The sequence below is a fragment of the Marmota monax genome, unplaced genomic scaffold (genome assembly GCF_021218885.2).
Source record: "Marmota monax isolate L192 unplaced genomic scaffold, Marmota_monax_Labrador192_F-V1.1 WCK01_AAM20220418_F8-fsc00107, whole genome shotgun sequence".
Taxonomy (NCBI): domain Eukaryota; kingdom Metazoa; phylum Chordata; class Mammalia; order Rodentia; family Sciuridae; genus Marmota; species Marmota monax.
Window position 1 is genome coordinate 1,277,011 of NW_026693761.1, and position 8,878 is coordinate 1,285,888.

Consider the following 8,878-nt stretch of genomic DNA (forward strand, 5'->3'; position numbering starts at 1 on the left):
ATCTCTCTCCCACTGGAATTTCTGTAGAACCCCATCTCCTGTCCTAGAACATTATGTATAGCTGCCTCCTTTGTGGAGGCTGTATTTCCAACACGGTCAAGAACAAGCAAATGTTTGTAGAATGAATGAGTAAAAGAATGAATGAGTGGATAATTCTCAGAGATGCCACCACTTGACCCTTACTGTTAAAATCTAGGATAACCTACTCCCTGGGAGGATCTTTAACTAATGCAGTTTTATAAAGATCTGGCCCCAGATATCTCTGATTAGAAATTACAAAGGAAGTTGAAGATAAGTATAGGATTCCTTACAAAAATCTCAACCTGGCCTTTTGGGACTTACCTTCACAACTGTAGTCTTGAACTTAGGGTGAGGTGGCTAGAATGAAATCTGTCACAGGCTGACTGCACTGAATTGTAGTTCAATTATAATTTATGGATCATTTTGGTCTTCATGGGCCATTATCATAACTGAGTGTCTTGGCCTTATTATGGCACCTACGCTCATCCATCTTGCAAAAATGGACAGTCAGACACTAAGTGCCTGTGGAGAAAGCCATTCCCAAGCTGTGCAGGTTAGTGCTGATCTCTGATGATTTCCACATTATGTTTCTGGACTGACATTATAATTTGGTGTTCCCCATTTAGGGGAGTAATGACAACATAACCCATTATTGAATTTGCATAATTTTTAAACCCTCTCAGTTTCTTTCAAAATCTTTCTCACTTTCCTCTAAGACTGGAAAGAGTTTGTCTCTCTTACCTTTTCTTCATTATGATGGTTTTTCTCCCTTCAAAAATCTGATTGTGTTTTTTGAAGTTATTCATTTTTAAAAAAAATGCTTAAGAGAGCAAAACTGAGATTTATGGACCATCTAATAACTTACATAGATATTATATTTATTTAAAATCTCAGTTCTATATTCACAGTGGAAAATAATTTAATTAAGAAATAAAGGTCTCTGAGAGTTTTTTTTTTCTCTCTGTAAACATTAGCAGATGCTTTGAAATTAACATTCTGCAAGTGGACATATTTTGCTAAGTAACTTTGCCATTTAAAATGAATGAATTACTAGCCAGCATGGTGGCACACATGTAGTCTCAGCTACCTGATACTCAGGAGACTGAGGCAGGAGAATCACTTGAGCCCAGGAGTTGTAGGCCAAGTAGGGCAACAAAGTGAGACCCCCATTTCAACTAACTAACTAACTAAATAAATAAATAAATAAATAAATAAAAAGAAATACTGTTCTCTGACCAGTTAGAATGTTGTATTCTGGGATCTATCCACCTGAAGCACTTTGCAAACTTACTAAACATGTTCCAAGAAATCTTGTTGATTTGTAAGGGTCCAAGACTTACCTTAGAATAGCTCAGGTAAAGGAAGCTTTATTTTACTTGGTAGAGAGCTCAGAACCATGGAACCTGATGGAAACATGGAGTGGAACTCACTCCACTGCATAGCCTCACCCTCATGGCACCTGCTTCTCACATACCTGCTGAGCTCTTCCATCTTTACCATTTGGCATCTTCTTCCCCTGTTTTTCTTGCCCTTGTGTGATACACATGCTTTTTGAATTGCTAGGTCTTCAACTCCACATCATGAGTTGGATTTGCCATCTTCTACTTCTAACTCTGGGTCACGGTTGCCAATATCCAAATTTATAAGAACTGAACCTGAGTCTCAAAGCCTGTCTTTCTGAGACACATCTCACAAGGGCTCTGCCTGTCCATGCTACTCTTTGGGTAAAATGTTCAGTGTTGCTTTAGTCAGCTGTGACTGTAGTGGGGATCCTGTGGTATGAACATGAACCTTTCATGACCTATTTCAGTCACTTTCAGGCTGAAAGTGACAAAGGGCATTTGCAAGAGGGTACAGCTGAAGTATGATTTTATCATTGGCATTTATTTAGGCTTGTAACAACTGTTCACTTGCACCCCTGTAGCTTTTCTGCATGAAATTAAGGATGGGTGCTGTCAGTCTTCACTCTGGATGACCTTCAAAGATTCAAGATTCTTTGCCTGAGTGGTCTCCAGAAATTCATCCAGGAAAAAAAATAAAAAAGAACTAGAACCACAGTGCTGACCTCCTACCAGTCCCATAACTTGCTTATGCAGTTCAAACAAGCATTAGCCAAAAGAGGATATGCTGTCACAAAAAGCCTTTCCAGGATGACCCTGGTTATGATTGACCTCAGAAACTGCTGTGTCAAAGTTGGGGTGCTCTCTGTTTTCTGTGACTTCCTGCTTCCATCTCTGGCCTCTGTGCCACCGCACGTCAGCTTCTTTGTTCTCAAACTAGCTCACCCTTTGGGGAGCTTATGCTCAGAGCTCTAGCATAACTTTGTAAATTCACAATCAGAGATGAAAAAAGCTCTAAAAGATTCTGGGAAAAGATTCTAATTCATTCATGGTGGTCGCATATTGTAATCAGAGTTTTCCAGAAAAATAGAACCAGTAGGATGCACATATGTATCAGCATATAGAATGAGATTTATTTCAAGGAATTGGCTCATGCAGTTGTGGGGACTGGCAAGTCTGAGATGTGTAGGGCGGGCCCTGTAGGCTGGGAACTCAGGTGAGAGGTAATGCTGCAGTCTTAAGGCAGGATTTCTACTATGGTAAATCTTAGATTTTGTAATTAAGGCCTTCTACTAATTGGATGAGACCCACCCATGTGATTGAGGATTATCTTTACTTAAAATCAACTGATGTTAGATATTAATCACATGTACAAAATATTTACAGAAACATATAGATTAGCATTTGATTAAATAATCAGATACTGTAGCCTAGCCAAGTTGACACATAACACTAATCAAATATATCCATCCCATGTTTCAATGAATAGATCCATGAGGAATTGAGGATCATTTGGAACAGGTAGAATTTTTTGTCTACCATATGCCTACATGTCAGGGACTTTTTAATAAGAATGATTAGTATAAAAATAGATATCTGCACACCTATAAGCCAATTCATTGGCATATATGTGGTGCTGTGCTTTATATGTTCCCCTAAAAGTTCGTGTGTTGGGAATTTAATACTCAAGTTCATATGTTAATGGTATTTGGATGTGAGACCTTTGGAGGCAGTTAGGATTAGATGGGATCATAAAAGTGGTATAAGAGGAAGAGAGACTCAAATTAGTATACTTGTTTTTTCTTGCCATGTGATGCCCTCTACCAAGTTATGTCTCAGCAAGAAGGCCCTCACCATGCTGTGAGCTAAACAAACCTTCATTCTTCATAAGTTATGAAGTCTCAGATATTTTATTATAGCAACAGAAAATGAACTAAGACACGGGTACATGATGTAGCTTAGATCTCTTTTCTTGTCATGTGGAAGGGAATGAGGAAGTAAGAATAGGAGGGTGCTTGCTTTACTCCACTTAAAGGTAGTATTATTTCAACTTGTATTTCTTAGTTTTTATCTTGCAATATTGAGAATACTTTGTTTCTTATAGTTCTGAAGAATGAGTGAAAAAGTTGCAAGAGAAATAACAAATTTATAATGTAAGGTATTCATTATCAATAGACAACACATATACTAACAATCCATAAAAATTAAACACTGTTTCCAAGTAGGGTTTGTGGTTCATGGTATCATCTCCATTTCATAGAATTGTGTATTTTTAATTCCCGTCAAATAACATAATTTGAATGCTATTGCATGAGAGATTATTCTGGGTCTGCATATTCGGTGGTGGTGAACCTTGTGGTTAAGATGCTGCTTTCAATGAGTTTGCTTTTAGTGGGTGAGAGGAGGGATGTGAAAGAAGGAGCCCACACATAAATGCCAAAGAGTGTTCGTGTGATGATAAGTCTCCTGAAGAAACTAAAACAAAGAACGTGATAGAGTGTGGTCAGTGGGGGTTGTGCTGTCAGGCACACCCTCTCTGGGGTGATATTTGAAAGATGGTATATGAAGTAGGAAAGAGTGTCCCATGTAAAGATACGAGAAATCTGTGGTTGACCTCATGTCTCTATTGCTAAATGTGAATCTGTATATAAATAAACTTCTGATTTACTCACATTCATACTATATTCATATTTTACTCACAGTTTCTGCTTTCTTATATCTTTCTCTTACATGTCATCTAGATTCTCAGTTTTCCCATGAATATTTAGATTTAGCTCCCAGTGCTGCTGGTTCTCCCTGGGTTCATATCTTTGAAGTTCACCCTCCTAAAGAAGGTAACCTGACTGGCCTGTGTGCTGCTCTTCTCAGGTTCACTGCTGTCAGTCCAGTGAGCAGATGTAGAGAAAATACCAGGTTCAGTGGGCTCTGCATTCAGCAGGGAACTTGGGTGGAACTGTTTGATTTAGAAAGTGCTCTTGCAAAAGACCTATTAGAGATGAATGAGATACGAATTTCACATCTTGAAGGAAAGTCCACATTGCACCATGGTCAACACAGAGCCTCTTGAGTCCCTTTGCTGTTCTTGTGTCTTCTTTATATATTTCCATCCTGGCATCTTCTTCCCTTTTTACTTGTTTCTCTGCATATTTACCTCATTCTACTTGAAACAGAATCCTATAGGGTTTAAGTGACTTGCCCAGAGTCAGAGCCCTGAGTCTCTGACCCTCTCTGTTCCTTGCCTGTCATCCCACCCCACCAGTCAGTCAGCATCTGCACTGCCCTAAGGCAGAGATTCTCAGCTGGGAGCGGGGTTTTGCTACCCAGGGGACATTTTTGGAAATTTTTTCCAATGCCTTTGATTGTCTTAACTTGAATGGGGATAAAACTAGAGGCATCCCATGGGTCAAGGTCAGGAATGCTGCTAAACATCCCATAGTACACTAGATGGCTACTGACAAGAAATAATCACCCAGTTGATAATATCAATAGTGCCCAATATCATCACTACACTAGAGGATGCCAGGCAATTAATGACCAAGATGCCTCACGATGACATTTGACCTCTCTTTTCCTTCTCTACTAAGTTATTAATAGCCACTGAAAAAAAATAACATTTGCTTGGTAGGTAGAGAAGAATCTTGACTTTTAATTTGATTCAGCAAAAGAAGCTCCACTTGACAGTGGAATCACAGTATGTCACTCCACAGTCAGCCATTATCTTCCTTATTTTTCCCCATGGTATGAGTCAATAGCATCTCCATTAATATTTCAATAGCTATGCTATATATTTAATAAAATACATGCCCTTTAAAAGTCATAATGTCCCTTCTAGGACTTACATGTGATACCACATAATTTTTCTTGAAACTAGGATATGGCTTGGAGAATGATTTCAATTTGTTTTCCAGACACATTGACATAAATCACTGTTTCACTGACTTTGATCACCAGACCGTTGCTGGCCTGCAGATGCCTCCCAGCCTGAAAACTTTCTTACCATGGAATTTTTTTGAAACAATGACCCTTGATAAGCAAAAATCTATTCTATTCCATGTTGAAGTTCTGATTTTTACTATACCAATAAAATAGATAATTGAACAAAGAAAATATAAGTTAAATACAGCTGTTCTTAGCCTAGGGTCTTCCAAAGCATAATCTGAGGTGAAAGTTTGTGAGTGATTTGCTGGAGCACGTGATTGCAGAGAGAAGAGGTAAAGTCAGGGGGTTCAATGGGAGTGGGGGGAATCTCACAGCAGCCTGCACCATAAGTTCCTCACCCAATGGGTAACTGATCCTTTGAAAGCCATGAGCCTTTGAGAAGCTTCTCAAAATGGATCTCTGAATCATCAGGCTGGGTAAGAAGGGAGGAAACACCTCTCTGTTAGCTGCCATCCTTCATGTTCAGGGTCACAATATAGTATGTCCACTTCTCAAGTTTAATTTGTAAGTGCTTGTTGTCCCAGAGATGCCCAATGTTAGAAGATGTTGGGTTACACCTGCAAGAAACTTATGGAAACCTGTGCAGAACTTGTTTCTATAGAGATAGCTGCAACAAGAGGTAAGGCCTAGGGTAAATGATGAAGTGAACAAGAAGTGTTTGAAACAAAGTTATTTAATGACTCAATTAAATTTAGTTTAGTCTTCTTCCCCTCATAGAATAGTATATAATGAACACATAGATGTCTGAGGTACATCCTGCACATCCATATCTACCTATATATTTATAGATACTCCTGTAAGTATAGGTAGATGTACACACATACACATGTATACATGTATGCATATAATTTGTAAGCATATAATTTAAATAAATGTTTATACACATGCTAAATACTCACATAGTATGTGATAACAATAAGAGCAATTTTCAGGACTTTTTTCGCCTGCATAAAAGGCATGGCTATTCTCATTTGGATGACTGTACTTCTTATTAGAGGTACAAAGTGACAAAGAGTGCCTTTCCAGTGGCTGTTAGTTTCTTGTTTTCTTTGGCTAAGATATTCAGTATTGACTCTTAAAGCTATTTAGACTTAGAACTTGAATACTTCTATTTAAATTCTATCTACACAGCATCATAATTTTATGATCCTGTGCACGTTGTTTAACCTTTCTGTGCTCCAACTTCCTCCTTCACAGCAAAATGGAGCTCTCATAAGGTTATTGTGGGTTGAACAACAACAAAAACAAAACTCACTTAGATTGGCACCTGGCACATAGTAGGAGCTCTAATTGCTTAATTATTAAAAGCTACTAGATGTTAGGTGTTATTATAATTTTTATGCATGCATGTCAAAACTGTATTAGAAGTAGTTGGAGAAGACAGAATGGAAAGAGTTGGACTAATTTTTCCTGGGTTGTTTCCTAATAGTAAAACATTTCCATTTGTATTTGGGGGGAGGTCAGTACCAGGGATTGAACCCAGGGGTGCTTAACCACTTAGCTATATCCCCATTCCACTTTGTTTTGTTTTAATTTTGAGACAGGTCTCAGTTGCTTATGGCAACACTAAGTTGCTGAGGCTGACTTTGAACTTGAAATTCTCCTGCCTCAGCCTCCATAGCTTCTGGGAGTATAGTTGTGTGCCATAGCACCAGGCTTTCCACGGTATTTTTTAAACTGAGAAAATACTGAGTTACAAGGCTTTGTTATTGTTTGTTTTAAAGCACTTTTCTTATCCTAAGTTTTAATCAGAGATAAACATGTACAGCATTTTAGATGCCATTTAGCATTTAATTTGAAAATTGCTGAGTCAGGCTGGAGTGCTATGGAATGGTTCAGATTCATTAAAACAAAAATTGAACAAATGTGCAAAGGAAGAACTTGACTTAAATGACTGCTGATAAGTGGAATGGGGGACACACTTGCAGCTATGGGGACAGCTTGTTCTGGGCAGAGCAAAGGAAAACCCTCAGATAAGACAATTTTTTTTTCTGCATACCAACCACATGCTGAGTGCTTTGGTAGGACTGGATGTACAAAGCCGGGAAGGATTGCCCATAAATCAAGGAAATCAAAGCCTAGTAACTCTGCTCCTTAGTCTGTATACCAAATGTGTGAACATGAACCAAATGGGAGAGCCCATTTTAGTTTTAAATAAAACAAGATAAATAGATCAATACATGTTTTGTCTAAGTGGTATCAGTGAAACTTGAGTTAAACTGATTACTTGATATAAAGGCTGTGATTTAAAGGCAGACTTTATGAGATTTTAGAATTATATCCTACAGAATTCAGTCAAAATTGTAGTTCCAATGAAACTCCAGGGTGAGACTGCCCAGAATAAGGGTAATCATTATTTCAATTCCTGTATTAGATCACTCCAAAGCTTAATCATTCACCATAAACACCTATTTTATCATTTTTCAGAGGGCTTGAATTCACTGGGTTCAACTAACTGGCCCTTGGGCTGCATGGCATATTGGTTCTGGCCATCTACTGATGAAATGAGCTAGAACCATACAAGATGCTCATTCACAGGACTGGTGATTGCTCCTATAGATCAGCTGTGAGATCGCTGGGACTGATGACACTACACCTCCACATGGCCTTGGCTCCTCTTAGGGAGGCAGATGGATGTCAATGTAAGTGATATAGGAATGAGCATGGTAAGAAGAAGAGAGCTAAAACTACCAGCTCTCTTAAGTCCTGGGTTCAAAAGACCCACAAAGTCCGATCTGTTATGTTGTATTGGTCAAAGTGGCCACAGAATCAGCCTAGACTTGAGGGGAGAAAACATAAGCTCCTTCCTTTGATATAAGAAGTCACATGTGTACACAAGGAGGGGGACTTAGGAGAGGGAATTTCAGAGATTGACTACTACAGCATTTTCAGAGTAGCACTCTAATGATAATGACAGCCTTGGCACAGGCTCATTGGCACTAGTGACTTTTCAGAGTATTTGTATGTGTGTGTGTGTGTGTGTGTGCGCGCGCGCGCGTGTGCGCGCGTGCGTGTGTGCTGGGAATCAAATACAGGGATCCAGGGTCTTATGCATGCTAATCAAGTACTCTACCACTGGGTCACACTCTCAGCCCTATAGGAACTACTTTCTCATCCCTATAGGAACTAATTTCAAAGTAGTTGAAGCAACTCAGTGAGACCCTGTCTCAAAATACAAATAATAAATGCAGTGTACTTTGTTACATATGTTGTTAACAAAGTGGGATAGTGTGTTAACCTCCATTCAAGACTCCTGGATGTTTTTGTCCATCTACCATATAAATCATAAAGATCAGCAAGGACAATGTTTAGAAATAATAACTCTCTCTAGCCTGTCTTACTACTAGTGTGTGTGAGATAGCCTTCTGTAAACACCTTGATATTTCATGATTTGGGGGGAATACATAGCTTATTCTCAGGTCACTGTTAGCAACGGGCGGGGGGGGGGGAGAGAGAGAGAGAGAGAGAGAGAGAGAGAGAGAGAGAGAGAAGGGTGGGGAGGGAGGGAGATACAAAGAATATTATGTGGGAGCAAGCCTGGTCAAGCCCTACTCTAGAGAGAAGGAACCTTGATGAAG